This window comes from Nematolebias whitei, chromosome 1 (assembly GCF_014905685.2).
Source record: "Nematolebias whitei isolate Nwh7 chromosome 1, NemWhi1, whole genome shotgun sequence".
Taxonomy (NCBI): domain Eukaryota; kingdom Metazoa; phylum Chordata; class Actinopteri; order Cyprinodontiformes; family Rivulidae; genus Nematolebias; species Nematolebias whitei.
The window spans coordinates 89,989,086-90,004,728 of record NC_056498.1 but is presented as its reverse complement, the minus strand read 5'-3'; positions in this window follow the sequence as shown (position 1 = coordinate 90,004,728).

Below are 15,643 nucleotides of genomic sequence, written 5' to 3'. Positions count from 1 at the left end.
TTTTCAAAGTTACATTTGACTTCAATAATGTCTAATGTTTGTCCACACATTTCCTGTCCTTGGATACAGAGTCAGCTACAGTCTGACTAATGTCTATCTTATTTCTTCCTATGTCTCTAAGAAAGAAAAACAAATCATTAATGAAGTTTGTTTTAGTTGATTAACAAGTGTGAACATGAATAATTTTGATTGTTGTTTTCAATCATTATAATGAAATCATGTGAAATATTACAATGTGAATTAAAGCTGCAAGCAGCGTTGAAGGCCCTCGCAGCGAAGCGCCGCTGCGGCCTTACGGCGCCCGCGGGAACTCGAGCGACTCTTCCCGGTCGCCATCGAGAACGCTTCTGCTACCGCCCCACTCCCGTTCCCCCGAGTGCGCATTCACAGAACCTTTGACATCAGCTGTGACCGCGGATAAAACTATTTTAATATTTAGGGGCGCTCTAGAGTCAAAAGTTAAAAAACACTACTAATGTGTCCATAACTGCTTACTAATGACGCAACCAAAATCTGGTCCAGATCGGATGATATATGACTGAGATATAACAGTTTGATTTATCTAGGGGGCGCACTTGAGCCAAATATTAAACAACAACACCACTGTGTCCATAAGTCCTCACTAGTCAAGCACGAAAAATCTGGTGCAGATCGGACGATATATCACTGAGATATAACAGTTTGAATTATGTAGGGGGCGCACTTGAGTCAAAAGTAAAACAACAATACCATTGTGTGTTTAAGTGCTCACTAATCACACACCAAAAATCTGGTCCAGATCGGATGACATATCACTGAGATATAACAGTTTGAATAATCTAGGGGGCGCACTTGAGTCAAATTTTAAACAACAATAACAATGTGTGTAGACATGGTCACACATTATGCCACAAAAATCTGGTGCAGATCGGATGATATATCATTGAGATATAACTGTTGGAATATTGTAGGGGGCGCTCTAGAGTCAAAATTTAAAAAACATTACTAATGTGTCCACCAGGGCGAAATAATAATACACCATAAATTTGGTGCAGATCGGCTGATATATCACTGAGACAAAACAGTTTGAATATTGTAGGGGGCGCCCTTGAGTCAAATATTAAACAACAAAACTAAAATGTCCATCAGCTCTCAGTAATGACGCACCCAAAATCTGGTTCAGATCGGATTTTGTATCACTGAGATATAACTGTAAGAAGAATGTAGGTGGCGCTGTGGAGGCTCTTGGCCACTTATCATGGAACCCTGTTCAAAGGTGGATAATGATCAATCATAGTGATTTTGGTTCACCTGGGCTCAAATCTGTGCAATTTAGAGCCAAACGTATTGTAACGGCGTCACTTTTTAATTCGCCACTCTGCCACGCCCACATCCTCCAGCTATAACTGTTTTTAGTTTAAATCATGTCAGACCATGTTGTTATCTGTCTTCTAACACAGGATCATCCTGATTAGGTTAAGGGTGTCAAAGAAGGGCCATTCCAATTAAAAAAAGTCACTTCCTGTTGTGAGGGGGCGGGGCTTTGATGACGTCACAATATGACCTCAGGGTATCGTCGGGCATGGGACAGGGATGACTCGTGCCAAATTTGGTGCAATTCTGTCTTTCAAGTTGAAAGTTATAACGTTTGGAAATTTATGGCGTGAAGCTCAACTTTGAGGCCTGGCCACGCCCCTTTAACAAAACGAAACCGAAAGCTTTTGATAACTTTTACTCTCCAATGTCTTAAAGGCCTAATAACCAAGTTTGAAGGCAATCCTTCAAAATCCCTAGGAGGAGTTCGTTAAAATTTGCCATTAAAAACGCCCAAAAATTAACCTTTGGCCGACTTCCTGTTGGTTTTGGACCTGAGCTCCAAGAGACTTTTTCATAGGTCCCGAGAAGATACACGTGTTCACCGAGTTTCAGAATTATCGGTCGAAAAATGGCTTGGGGCTGAGGTTTTAAAATGTTCTAGGGGGCGCTATAGAGGCTATTGCGCAATTATCATGGCTTCCTGTTCAAGGGGTGGGCAATGATCGATCATAGTGATTTTCATGAACCTCGGATCAAATCTGTGGACTTTAGAGCCAAACGTATTGTCACGGCGTCACTTCTGAATTCGCCACGCCGCCACGCCCACATCCTCCAGCGGAAACGCTTTGCGCTTCAAAGCAAGTCAGACCAACTTGTTGTCTGCCTTCTAACACAGGATCATCGTGATTGGGTCCAGAGTGTCAGGGAAGGAGCATTCCAAGCAAAAAAAGTCACTTCCTGTTCTGAGGGGGCGGGGCTTTGATGACGTCAAAATTTGACCTCAGGGTATCGTTGGGCATGGGACAGGGATGACTCGTGCCAAATTTGGTGCAATTCTGTTTTTCAACGTGAAAGTTGTAGCGTTTGGAAATTTTTGGCGTGAAGCATAATTTTGAGGTCCGGCCCCGCCCCCTCAACATACGTCGGTTTGCACCGTTTTGATAACTTTAGGTCCCCCATGCCTACTGAGCAAAATGGCGCAAGTTTAAAACCGATTGAGCGAAATCCCTAGGAGGAGTTCGTTCAAATTCGCCGTGTACGAAAAGTGAAAAATGGCCAAAATTGACCCTTTGACCCAAAATGGCCGACTTCCTGTTGGGTTTAAGGCATATCTCCAAGAGACTTTTTTTCATGATTCAGTGGGTTGTACATGTGTACCAAATTTCAGCTCTCTAGGTCTTAACAGTTGTCATATCTCACGTTAGGGGGCGCTGTGGAGCAGTTTGGCCACGCCCACTTTTGGTTCCATTAAATACCTCAAATTTCTCGCGGGGGACAATTTTGGGTCAAATATGGTGAGTTTTCGAATATGTTAAGGCCTCCAAATTAGCGCTCTTTGACGGAAAAAAATTTGAAACGACACAATTACAATAGGCCTTCGCAGCGCTTAGCTGCTCGGGCAGCGCTTAGCTGCTCGGGCCTAATAACATTTTTCTCTGTTCTGTTTTTCAGAAATTCATTATTCCTTCAGATTTACCTGTGAAAAAGTAGTCTTTGAGCTGGAAGCTGTTTTCTTCAGAGGGGAGCCACAATGTTCTCTAGTCAGTCAAATTAATCTGCTCAGAGCTGTTGTTTTACACAAAGTCTATTTGTGTAAAAGGCAGTTTGCCTTGGACCCCCGAACTGAGCAGTCCGTCTCCGGCCTCAAACCAGAAGATGATTCGTCTGTGGACCTGATCCTTGAGGTCGTGCCTAGGTCCACTCGTTCAACTCCTGAGCAGATAAGCATGTTGCTCAATTTACAATTGTTAGAAGTTTAGATAACTGCAGAAGATGAAGCCTTTTCTCACTACAAGACTCACATTCTCGGCTGAAGGTTGTGATGGATGGTAAATGGTAAATGAACTGTACTTATACAGTGCCTTTCTATCTTATTTCAAGATACTCAAAGCGCCTTACAACACAATCTGTGTCCTCATTTACCCATTCATACAGCACTCTATTAGATCTCTACAAAGCTAATTGAATGGTGCACCTTCTTATCAGCTGTTGCCTCACAGACCCCTGAAATTGTCACAGTGATGGTCAGCTACCTTGAGCAGTTCTTGGTGAGTCCTCCTCATGGTGTCTCTGGTTTGATCCACCAGAGAACCCCAGAAAGACGAGTGGTGCCATAAACACTGACCCGGTAAGGAGCAGAATCTGGTGACATGATGCAACTCTTGGTCTGAGTGTTATTTTAAGCTGATGCAACTTGGTAAATCATGTCCTGGCTTGCAGTGATCATAAATGACTTTACCTGATCAGATTAAATAACTTCTTTCAACCAAAGTCCAAAGTAAACTATTTATTAAAATAGTCAAACTTTGTCTAAATTCATGCGTGCATAAAACGTTGGTTACGTACTGTAACCCCAGTTTCTATGGATATAGGCGTAGCCCTTTAAGGCTGTCGCTGATGGGTTTATCCCGTTATGCGCAAGCATCATACTGAAAAAATTAGTCCACGCCCACCTGCTGTGTGGGCCCCACCCGATCCGTATAAATTACATTAAGAGTGGGTAATCTGCTCCCAAATAGCTTATTTTTTCTTCAGCTATTCAGGAACCAGTGAGGCCCGACGCTTAAAGGGCTATGCCTATATTCATAGAATCTGGGGTTACAGTACGTAACCAACGTTCTATGTCATATAGGCTTCGCCCTTTAAGGCTGTCGCTGATGGGTTAAGGGCGAAGCGGATGTGGTCCTCGCCTCACTGGGTCCATTCGAACACAGTAAGAAGCGGAAGCTTGCCCAAAAAACGTCTTGTCACTCAGCTCCCCGTGTGCATAACTACGCATCGCGTAATTGTGTGCCATGCACAGACGCATGTTGTGTAACTATGCGTTCTGACAAAGCATGAACGCCCCAGAAAAAACTTTCAACGGGGAGAAGATGTTGAAAAGAGGGGGGGGGGGGCATGAACCAACTGGTTCATGGCTGAACAGTATAAACAGATTAATATCAATGAACTGATTATTGATCAAATGAACTGATTGGTAACAATAGTCATGAACTGATTAGTGACAATAGAACCAAAATCACAGACACAACTTGTGGCTAATAACAACATCTCACACTGTGAAAGCATGCAGACAGATGTGAGCTTAAACAGAGTTCCATGAAAAACAACAATATTCATTCTGTTAGAGCACTAAGGACAGAATGTGTCATGGAACGAGCCGTTACATCACGTAAGTAAAAGCGAATAAATGAGCAGGGTGTTGACCATGCAGCCACAGTGCAAATGTCCTGCATTGACATACCATTATGCAGAGCAGTCGAAGATGCGATACCCCTGGTCGAGTGTGCTTTGAGGTTGACAGGAGGTTCTAAATCGTTCGTGGAGTGGACGTGCGTTTAAATGATGCGCCGTATTTTGAACGGATGTCATCCAATCCGCCGCCTCGACCGCCGTCATGCGTCGCGGAAATGTTTTCCGCGTGACCCAAGGCGAGGCTTCCTCGAAAGGGCTGTTCTGCGCGAGCCCGTGCGCTATGTCTGGATCGCGGACCAACCTTCATGTCTGGGCGGGGCGGTGTGTGCCGAGGCGAAGCGTGTGCCAGCTGATGACGTCGTGAGGATGCACGTTTAACGTCGCTGTGCGAACGTTGAGAGGCGGAGGGCGTGACTTCATCAACGCCGTGCTGTCGAAGTGAAGGTTGTGAGCCTCGCGGGAGCGCACGTTTTCTCTGGAGGGACGCGCGCCACTCTCGCTGAGGGCGGGGCTCGTCACTGGATTCGTTCAGCTGTCTCACGCTTATGCCGCCGTGAGCTGCCGATCGTTGAGACGCGGTGGATGACGGCTGCTCGCGTTTGCTCAGGTGAGGCGTGTGTTGTTTTTGCTGAGAGCAGGGACCTCCACCGGACCCGGCCTGCGGTCCCACATTTATACCGATGTGAGCCGGTGAGCGCCGGGCAGCTGTGCGTGTATCATCAACACAGCGCCGTTTGGATGGGGGCTGCTTGCCTCGCTCGGGTGCGCGTTTAACACCGCTTGGGTGGTGATCGTGCGGGTCTGATTGACAACGAGTTATTTCTCTTACCGTGGTGTCGCGTGAGCGTCTCGCCATGTGTTGGAGCGACGGTGGGTTTAAAAAACCTTTATTTAAGGACACCGGCTCTAAATGTGTGGAGGATGTGTGTGTAGCGGCTGTGAGCTCATCCGAGCTTACAGACTGGCTAAAAACAGGCACTTTGATCATTGAAAAATCATTTATTTCAATTCCTGTGTCATTTATACACACATCCTCCGCAGACCGTCATTTCTTAAATCTTCTCCCCCGTGAGATCTGCGGTTTGTTTGCCCCGAGCGCCGTCTGCAGTCGATCTCTGGGGAAACGCTGAAGTGCGGGTTGCCGGAAGGAGGGGGGGTGGTCTCTGACGGGCGGGGCTGGTGGTGGAGCTGAGCGAGACGAAGCTGCTGCTGCCGTGGAGCGCCGATGTTTCTGTCTCTGCTCGCGACGATCTCTCCAGCGGGCTGGGGGACGGGATGAGCCGCGCGACTTGATGAGATGGCGCACAGCTTCCGACATCTCCTCCGACTGCTTCGAGTTCGCCAGCATGGTCTTTAAGCTGCTTCCGAACAACGCGTCCGATGTGATGGGACCCTCCATCAAATCCTTGTGCAGCTTTTCCGGCAGCAAGGGAGAGTGACGAAGCCAGGTGGAACGTTGGATTACCGTCATCCACGCTGCAATCCTCGACAGGCAAACCGTGGAAGTGGCGCACATGTTGAGGATGGCGTCTGCCGATTTACACAGGGAGCTCTTTGTCTCCTCCGGCAGGTCTGCGGCCTCCAGCCTCTTCGACATGCTAAATGCTAGCAGCGCCACGTTGTTGTTAGCTGCGGCCGCCTGAAAAGCACACTGGTGGGCTCGGTTGGAGAGCGCGGTCACCGCCTGGTCGTGTTTCCCCGGAGGGACGGGACGCTTCTCCAACCTGGACAGCTTCGCTCCGAAGGCTTCCGCGAGGCTTGGCTCAAGGGGGGGTACCGAGGGATAACCCCGTTCGGTGAATTCCTCCACTCTGGTGATGGGGGCGTAAGTGGAGACGGGCGCCCTTAACCTACCAGGACCGGCTGCGGCCTCGTTCCAGTACGATGTTACCGCTGGAAAACGAGGCCAAAAGGGATCAGGACGGCGAGCCGGCGTGGAGCCAAACCTTCCCGCAAGATCATCCGATCTGAGTGGGGGGGGTGAGGGGACGGAGAGCCCCTTTACGTTAGCAGCTTCCCGGATAATGGCGGGCAGCTCCGAGAGGAGCACGCCGACGGCAGGGAGCGGTGTGGTCGTTGAGGCGGGAAACCCCAGGGGAGTCGAGCATCCGCTCGTCCTCCCTCTTTCCAACACTGCACTCCCCGGGAGGGAACGAGCGTCGGGGCTGCTGCTAACGTCACCGGTCCCAGAGGAATCATCCGATTCACTCCGAGAGCCGGCGTCGAAGAAATCCATGGCGTCGTCCAGTGAGCAGTCTCCCGCCACGGACAGGCAGTCCTCGATGGTAGCCTTAAACAAGGCTGCTCTCCTCTGCCTTTCCTCCGGTGGAAGTTCGTCACAGAGGCGGCAGGAGGAAGCGCGGGCGACGTGGCGGGGACCCAGGCATCCCTCGGAGGTGTCGTGCCGGTCGAAGCTGAGCAAGTAACCGGTCTTGCAGGAGGGACACAAGCGGATGGTGCTGGACCTGGACATCTCGATGAAAAGGTCAGTTGTTTTATTATATTAGCTTGCTGAAGAAAAATGGGAGCAGATTACCCGCTCTTAATGTAATTTATACGGATCGGGTGGGGCCCACACAGCAGGTGGGCGAGGACTAATTTTTTCAGTATGATGCTTGCGCATAACGGGATTAACCCATCAGCGACAGACTTAAAGGGCGAAGCCTATATGACATAGAACTAAAATAATTCCTGCTCAAAGAGTCAATTTAGCCTTAGATAAGAAAATGAAGCCTTGGTTGATTCATTATTATTGTTTATATATATAGGACATATACATAAGATATATATATATGCGGTTATCTACTACAAACCCCGCCTTGTTCGACCACTTTGATCAGGGCTCTGGACCCCAACCCCCTTTGCTTGTTGATGTCCCGGTGTACCTGAAGCACGCAGCGTTTCTGCCCGCCCGAAAACATCGCTCCAGGCGTCATGGGAGACGTGCCGGCCATCTCGTGAGGATTAAAGCCAGCTTCAAGCTCTCTGCTGCTTCGTCATCTGCTGCTGACCATAAGACACTAAACTGTCCATCCGGATGCTTCGCTGACCCACTCAACTCCAGCTCACTCCAGGTGCCCGGGCCTGGTACGCGCAGCGGGTGTGCGCGCGGCCGCGCCGTCTACAGTGGAATTTAACCAGCTCCGGACCTTCTGCTGCATCATCTCCTGCCGACCATCTGCTGGATATTCGCCTGTCCGTGTGCTTCACTGATCATGCTGGGTCCTGCCTGATCCCCGTAGTCGAGCCTGGCTCGCGCTGCGGGCGCGCGCATCTGCGACGTCTCTGGTCCTTGGAGGCATGGTTCAAACTCCAGAAATCTGAAACAGCTGATCTGTGCTTCGAGCACAGCTTTACCTTCAACAACTGGTCCTACAAAGATTGCCCTGCTGAATGTGAGGTCGCTGGCAAATAAAACATTCATCTTAAACGGCTTTTTCTGCTCCAATGAACTGGACTTCATGTTTGTTACAGAGACCTGGTGAGTTAAGTGTTTTTTCTGAACATTTGCCGGTGGATTGTGCCTTTTTTAATGCTCCAAGAACTTCTGGTAGGGGTGGTGGATTATTAACAGTTTTTAAAAAGCTCTGGAACTGCAGACAGCTCCAGGATGTGACATTTCAGAGTTTTGAACTGCTGTATTTTGAGCTGGGCTGCTCCAACCCAACACTGTGCTGCTTCATCTACAGACGACCCTCATACAACAAAAACATCAAAAGTGAATTTTCTGACTTTCTGACTGGAATACTGCTCAATTACGACAGGGTCTTGATTCTGGGAGACTTTAATGTGCACGTTTGCTGTCCTGACAAGCCTTTGGTGCAGGAGTTTCTAAATCTGATACAATCTTTCAACCTTGTGCAAAATGTTGTTGGTCCAACTCATCAACAGGGCCATACACTTGATTTAGTTCTGTCTCACGGTTTATCTGTGGTTAATCTGGAAATTGGAGATGCTATTGTTTCAGATCACAAACCCATTTAATTCCAAACCTCTGTTATTCATGAGTCTAAATCCCCCACTCCAACCAAGAGTTGTCGGATATTTAATTCTTGTAGTGAACTAGGCCTCCGGTCAAACCTGCCTCTGAAGACCTTCATGGGACAGGAACTGTTATTTCATTGATTAGAATCCAGAAATACAAATTAGCTCATCCAGAGACTTTCTAATTGTATCCTGAACTAATCAATTGAAAGAACACTCTCTTTTTTATATTATCATTATGTAGATGAACAAATGCTGTGATATATTCATAAATTAAACGGATTCTTTCATTTTTCTGGACTGAATAATAACGTGCATTGAATTTAATTAAATGTGGACGGAAACGTGTTTATCTTTGACTCACCAACGACAGTGGGTCATTTATTTAAAAACGATTTAAACACATCACACATTTACATTAATTTGGCGAAATTGAAAATAACCACAGGTTAATTAATCAGTTTACAATTAGAAGACCATACGGCGATGGTTGAAAACCTTGCTTCACAACAGACATTTCTGAAAATATCTGGAATGATTTGCTAGCAGAATAAAAGAGTTTAAAGGTGGAAAATGAAGTTTATCTTGAGAGAAAGGATGGATGAGGGAAATGTGTGTGTCGGCATCAGAACGGCACTCTCCGGTGAGTTCCCAGCTTCTTCCTTGGTACACTTAGGTGGTAGAAATCAACTCTTTACCTGGAGATGTCTCCACTGGTACGAAGTTCCATTTAACGCACCCTTTCAGCATCTCCGTAGGAACAGCTGTGAATCGTCCGAAGTAGTGACGGTACTTGTTCGACACAAGTTCACCTCTTGGTGGACTCACATGAGTGGAGTCCGTCAGAAGTTCCACTCAGAGGTGGAAGATGTCATAATCCCCACAAGACTCGGAAGAGCTCTGGATCATGCCTGGACTTCTGTTCTCCCCAGCACTGGAGCTGCAAACGACTGAAGCCGGAGCCTGAAGCGACTCGTTTGAACTAGGAAGTACCGACATTTAAAGAGTTCTATTTCCGGTTCATTTGGGAGGTTCCTGATTGGTCGTTTCGACCAGACAGGGGTGTGTTTTTGTGACGTAAGAGGTCACTAGAAGTCAGAAAAACAGCAAGAATGTTATGGAACAGATTGAAAATGTTTTAAAGACAGACGAGAGGAATATTTAGGCGAGTTGGGGGAAAACAGGTGCCAGCCTCTATATTTATGTCTGAGAGGATTTAAAAACATGACAGTTCGTTCCAACAACTTGTTTTGCGTTTGACTCCAACCTTGGACCAACTTACACTTGCTCATTCAAAGACAGAAAATCAGAAAATGCATAATTACTCTGTAACAGACCTTAACGTGATTTCTACTTTGCATGAGGCTTAAAAATCACTAATACTGTTTCACAGTTGATTAAAAATGAGTAGTTCACTTCAACATTTAAAAATGGTTTGAACTAAACACACTTTGATTATCAAACATTTGTAAAATAGTAATGATAATAGAAAAAGAGAGTGTTCTTTCAATTGATCAGTGCAGGACAAGAGAAAGTCTCTGGATGAACTTAATCTTGTGTTTCTGGACTCAAATCAATGAAATACAGTTCTTGTTCCAGGCAGGCCTTCAAGGCCAGATAAACTATATGTACCTGGTGTGTAAGCTATTATGATTGGGAACAGCTACAGCTACCAGTTAAGGGGTGGAACATGCTGAAAAGGGTAACTATAGGGGTCTATACCTATAGAAGAGTGTTCCAAACTATTTTTCCATTCCTAACTTGGTTTAAGTTAGCTTTACATGGCCAAATATAGTTTGGTTCAATTGTCTGTTGTCTTTTAGACGAACGACTTGAGATTGGGTGTTTGGTTTCCCCATAAATGTTTTTGGAAGTCTATGGCGAGACTCATCGAAAAGAATTAGCTATCCCCCCGAATAGAATTGTTCGAGTAGGTTCGGCTTAAGCGTTGTGAGATCAATGTAGATTATGGTACTTAAGGTAGCTTTAATATACATTGACTCCGCAAAGATTAGATTTTAACAAATGAACTGCATGTTGGCATAGTTAAAGGCCTCTTAGTCTCTAACTTAACTACACACAAAATTCATTCTTGCTTGGGGTGTTCAGAAACAATACCAAAACCAATTAAACGATGTCTCAACATCGACAAAAACAGTGACTAAGCAACCAGTAAAACAACGTTTCAACATTGACAAAAGTAGTGATTAAGCAACTAGAAAACAACGTTTCGGTGCGCCACTCACTCTGAATGTCAGATTTGCTCACGTTATCGCGTCTGGTAGCATTATCCTAACTGGCGTCACCCCCCTTCGGTCATGGGAGACCGCGAACACGGGTGAGGACGTCGCTCCGTGAGCTAAAGTTAGGCTGTCCTTGAATAGTTTTAACTGTTTGCGCAGCTGAAAGAGGACTTTAAGGTCTGGATTGGAATCCAGTTTGCCTTTCGATGGAGTGTATTTGTCTGGGTCAGTCAGATACAGTATCATCGAGTTAAGTGCAAGATCATCCAACTTCTGAAGTTGGATGATGTCTGGGTCAGGTGAAAATGACTTTTCATATTTTGAAAGAACTTGGCAAATTTTGTCTCTTTCTTCATCAGATGTCAGGGCGTCGGCTTGGGCGACCACCTGTTCTATCTGTGATGAGACTGATAAGGGTTCTTGCTCCGTGGGGAGCTCCAACGAATCCTTTTCTGAGTCGTCGGACCTGTCTATGGGCAAGACACCATAGGTTTGAGGTCCTTGGTCGACGTCATCGGTTGAGAAAAGAGCTATGGCCTGTGTTGGTTTTGTTAACCATACTTGCCCAGTATATTGACTCGGTACCAGGTTATCTGGGAATCCTCCCAGAACTGGAATGTCTAGTTCAAAATCATGAAAATCAGGTTCTGAGTGTTCAGCTCGCGATGACTCATCATCGTTTGTGTGTGAGTTTACCCCCCCTTCATCCGATGAGGGGTTGTTGGAGGCCACAACAATAATGTCTTGGTGTGTTTCACCGACATCTGTAATGTTGTCATTCGCGCCTTCAGATTTAGTAGCGATCACATCACTACATAGTGCTCCAGGTTGGATTCCCATTTCAGCGTTTTTCAAAGTTTCTAAAAACCTGCATATTTTCTCTGTCTTTTCCGAGCTCAGAGGTGTAGGGCATTGTATCTGGAACTTTTGTGATTTTATCGCCTCGGTTCGTTTCGTCCGAGGTGGGGGAGGGTTAGGTACGTCTTTTGGGGGTTCCTTTTCGGACTTCCCCTGATAATATGGGTCCTCTTGGATCCCATATCTTTGCGTCCTATGCTCACTCCATTTACGATAATCACGTTCATCCTCTGAAAGAGGAGCTTTTTTGTCCCAGCGTACACCTTCATAACGCGGTTTGTTAGTTTGAAAATACTGCTTTTTCTCGCCCTTTTTAGGAGGTGGAGGCGATGCACTCCATCCTTCCATTTCTAGCGAGTGGGGTTTAACCTTTATACCAGGAAACACCTCTATGGGCGTCTTAGCCTAAGAACATGCCTCAAACACATTCATAGCACACTGTTTAATCTCATTGATGGATTTTTCTCTGAAATTTGCCATAATTTGTACTGACATGCGTATGTCAGTGTGGAGATTTTTGCTGAAAACAAATTTAAAACCTTCTTCTTCTTCCATTCCGGTTTCATTTCTGTAACCAAAATAAGCTTGGAAGATTCTTTTGTAATAGACTTTTGGATGTTCATGCTTGCCCTGCGTGACCTTGTCAGCAGCTGGGAAACCAGCAGGTCCCGTGCAGGGGTCGTACTCTCTGATCAAAGCTTCACACAGAAGGTTGTAATCCCTTCTCGTTGCATCAAGTAGACGCTCGATGAAGGTGAACACCTCTCTGTCCGAAGTGAGCCTTATCAGACTGATTTTATCCTCAACCGTAGCATTAGGATAACCATTCAATCTGAATTCAATGTCTTTGAGGTACGCTTTTGTTCCAGTTGAACCCATTGGTCCCGGTACAAAGCGTTGTACATATTTTGAGAGTTTTAGCAGAACATCTATTGAAAGAGGAAGTTTCCATGCACTCTGTTGCATGTTTGGTAGAGGAGACCTGTTCAGGTCTGTTCCTAAGGAGGAATGGTATGGGTATAGGTATGGATGGAGGTGTGTGTGATGTGAGGAGATTTGGTTCTGAAACCCAGTGTGTCTCCACATTCTGTCCACGCCTCTCACCATATTTCTTTTCTGCATGGCAAAGTTGTGTTTTAAGCACGTCTATCTCAGCTTTGCAGCGGGAAACTTGTGACACTGTCACGACGTGATCCCGTCTTAATGTAAAGTATTCTCTGGACAACAGCTCTTTAGCATCCCTGGCTTCAGATAGTGATGCATTAAGTAACTGTATTTTGCTGTTCAGTGAATCAATTTCTGCACGTGCATCTTGCTGTGATTGAAACATCTGTTCAAAATGTTTTTTGTGAGGACCTTGTGTTCACTTTTAAATTGAAGGAAGTGTTCTTCAATTTCTTTAACCACCTCTTTTTCGCTGTTTAACCTTATCTCAAGGTCGTCAGCTTTTTCCAACCACTGTATAGAATGATTCTTTCAACAAAAGCACAATTTTAGCCAGCTTTTCATAGCTTGACTTTGTAATTTCTCTAGAGGTCACACTCTCTGCAACCTCCATCAGCTCATCCACTAACTCTTTTGGGTTCATGCTGTCCACATGTTCGCCATATGGATGTAAGGATTCTGTGAGCAGCGTCAACGCTCTCTCTAAACAGTCCTTCATCTCATAAGGATCAAAATCCTTTTCTATCACACCTGTGTTGTGAAATAAAGATTGTGTTCCTTGTTGAATCTGACTCCCACTTCTTGTTTTACTTTGAAATTGACCCACTTCCTGTTTTACTTTGAAGAGGCTCCCACAGATTGATTTCTCTGTTGAAATCTGTTCCGGTTTACATCATGTAACACGATGTCTCACACTTCTGATTGGTTTGAAACTGGCCAATCCCATGACAGCAGGCTTAGAGCGCGGTGAAAAGTTAGTTTTGCTGTGTGAAGGAACGCCCTGTTTTTAGACAAAGGAAAGTGCGGTTTCTCCTCGAAGCAGCCAGCCAGACGGAGCAGAGAGACGGTCGACTTCAGATTCCTCCTTAACAAGGTTGTATCGTATAGTTTAAATGGATGCGCATCCAATTAATTATATGTTAAAATAATGACTGCATTTAACTAATCCACTGTTTATGCTTGTGAATCTGTGACTTTCTTTGCTTATTAAATATTCGTAAACTTGAAAGTGCGTTTGTCGTATTATGAGTGCGTGTCTTGACTCCTCCTGCAGGGGAACGGTAACAGCAGAGCTCGGGTGGAGAAATAAGATGAAAAACACAACAAAATGGAGGTTCCACCGAGATTTGAAAAACAGTTACCGAGTCCTTCACACTGATCTACGGCGCGCCATAAAGAGAAGGTAAGCAGAGCCAGTTGATTACGAAATCTGTAAATTGGGCTTTTTATAGGCAAATTTGCTCAGTGTGTGTGACTCCCAAATAAATAGTTTTAAATAGAGAAGTTTACGTCGACGATAAGAATAAGATAAAAGTAAGATAAAGTAAAATACCAGCCTCAGGGATAAACTGCGCATTAGTCGAGCCAACCGGGGAGCCGACGGGCTCTCGGCCGGAGGAGTGAAAGTTCTAGGAAAATGGTTCCGCTGTTCAACTCTGTAACTCCATTAGACTAAGTTTTACTGTAAACTTGTTGAATTGGCAGTCAACTTTTAAAACAGTATCAATTAAAGTTCGCTCACAATTGACCCTAGGTGGGCGTTTGCGAGGCTGGGTGGAATAGTAATTAATTAAATATGACGCACGCACCGAATAGATTAAAATAAAATCAGCACTAATAATTAGATTTGTTGAATAAAATAACTTATGATCTGTGGTGGGTATAAGAGGTCACGGGTTCACAACTATAGCTGTCTTCTAATATATTAAAAGGGAAGTCAACACATTTTGTTTTAAAAAAAAAACCAACAACAGTTTCAAGGGTGACCATTGTGATATTTCTGGCGTCTGTGACTCGCGTGAATGTTGAAATAAGTGGTCAGTATCTTGTTTGTTTATTTTGTTGTTTGTGTCTTTGTCAAATATAAGACCACAGTATGAATGTGTAGAAAAAAAGAGTTCCAGAGTCTAAAAAAGTTCCAGAATTTTCCAGTGACAATAAAACAAAAAGGTGTGGTGTGTGTCTGAATTTCCTGAGAGAATGGACACAGAGGCGCAGCGTGTCATGTTACAAAAGTGCGAGCAGGAAAGTTTTAAACCAGTAAAGGAGCAAGTTGAAGTTGTGGGACAAGCACTAGCGATGTTGGAATATAATAAAAAGCTAAAAAAAGCTCTTGTGAAAAAATTACAAAAAATAGAAAACAATGCTCAAGAGGGACAGGATGTAATATCTTTAATGTGGGAAAAGATTAAGGAATGCTCGAGAGATGAGGATAAGTTTGACAAGCAAAAAAGAGAGGCAAACGCCCTGCAGAAAGGTAAATACAGAAAGTTAATGAGGGAGGTTAAATATGAAAGAAAAGAGTGGTTGAAATTGGTCTTTGTGGCACAGGGTGCGTCCCATTTGTTGAAAAAACAGCAACTTATAGAGCAGCCTAAAACAAAGAGTGATGAAGTGGGTAGTTCAGCTCCCCCTCCTTATAACTCAAGCAGCAATCAGTCAGCACATCCCCCCACAGGAATGTACCCCATATATCACATAACAGATGGAATGTTACAGGTGGGGGAGGTCACTGACACCCCCTCGCAGCTGAGGGAGGAGTCACCCATCCCAGTTAAAACAAAACCCCTTGTAGCAACAGAAATAAAACCGTGATTTAATTATTTTTTCTTCTCTGCAGCTGGAGATGACAGAACTTTGGAGTGGGAAGATGAGTCTAATTAGGCCCACAAAACATAGAAGGT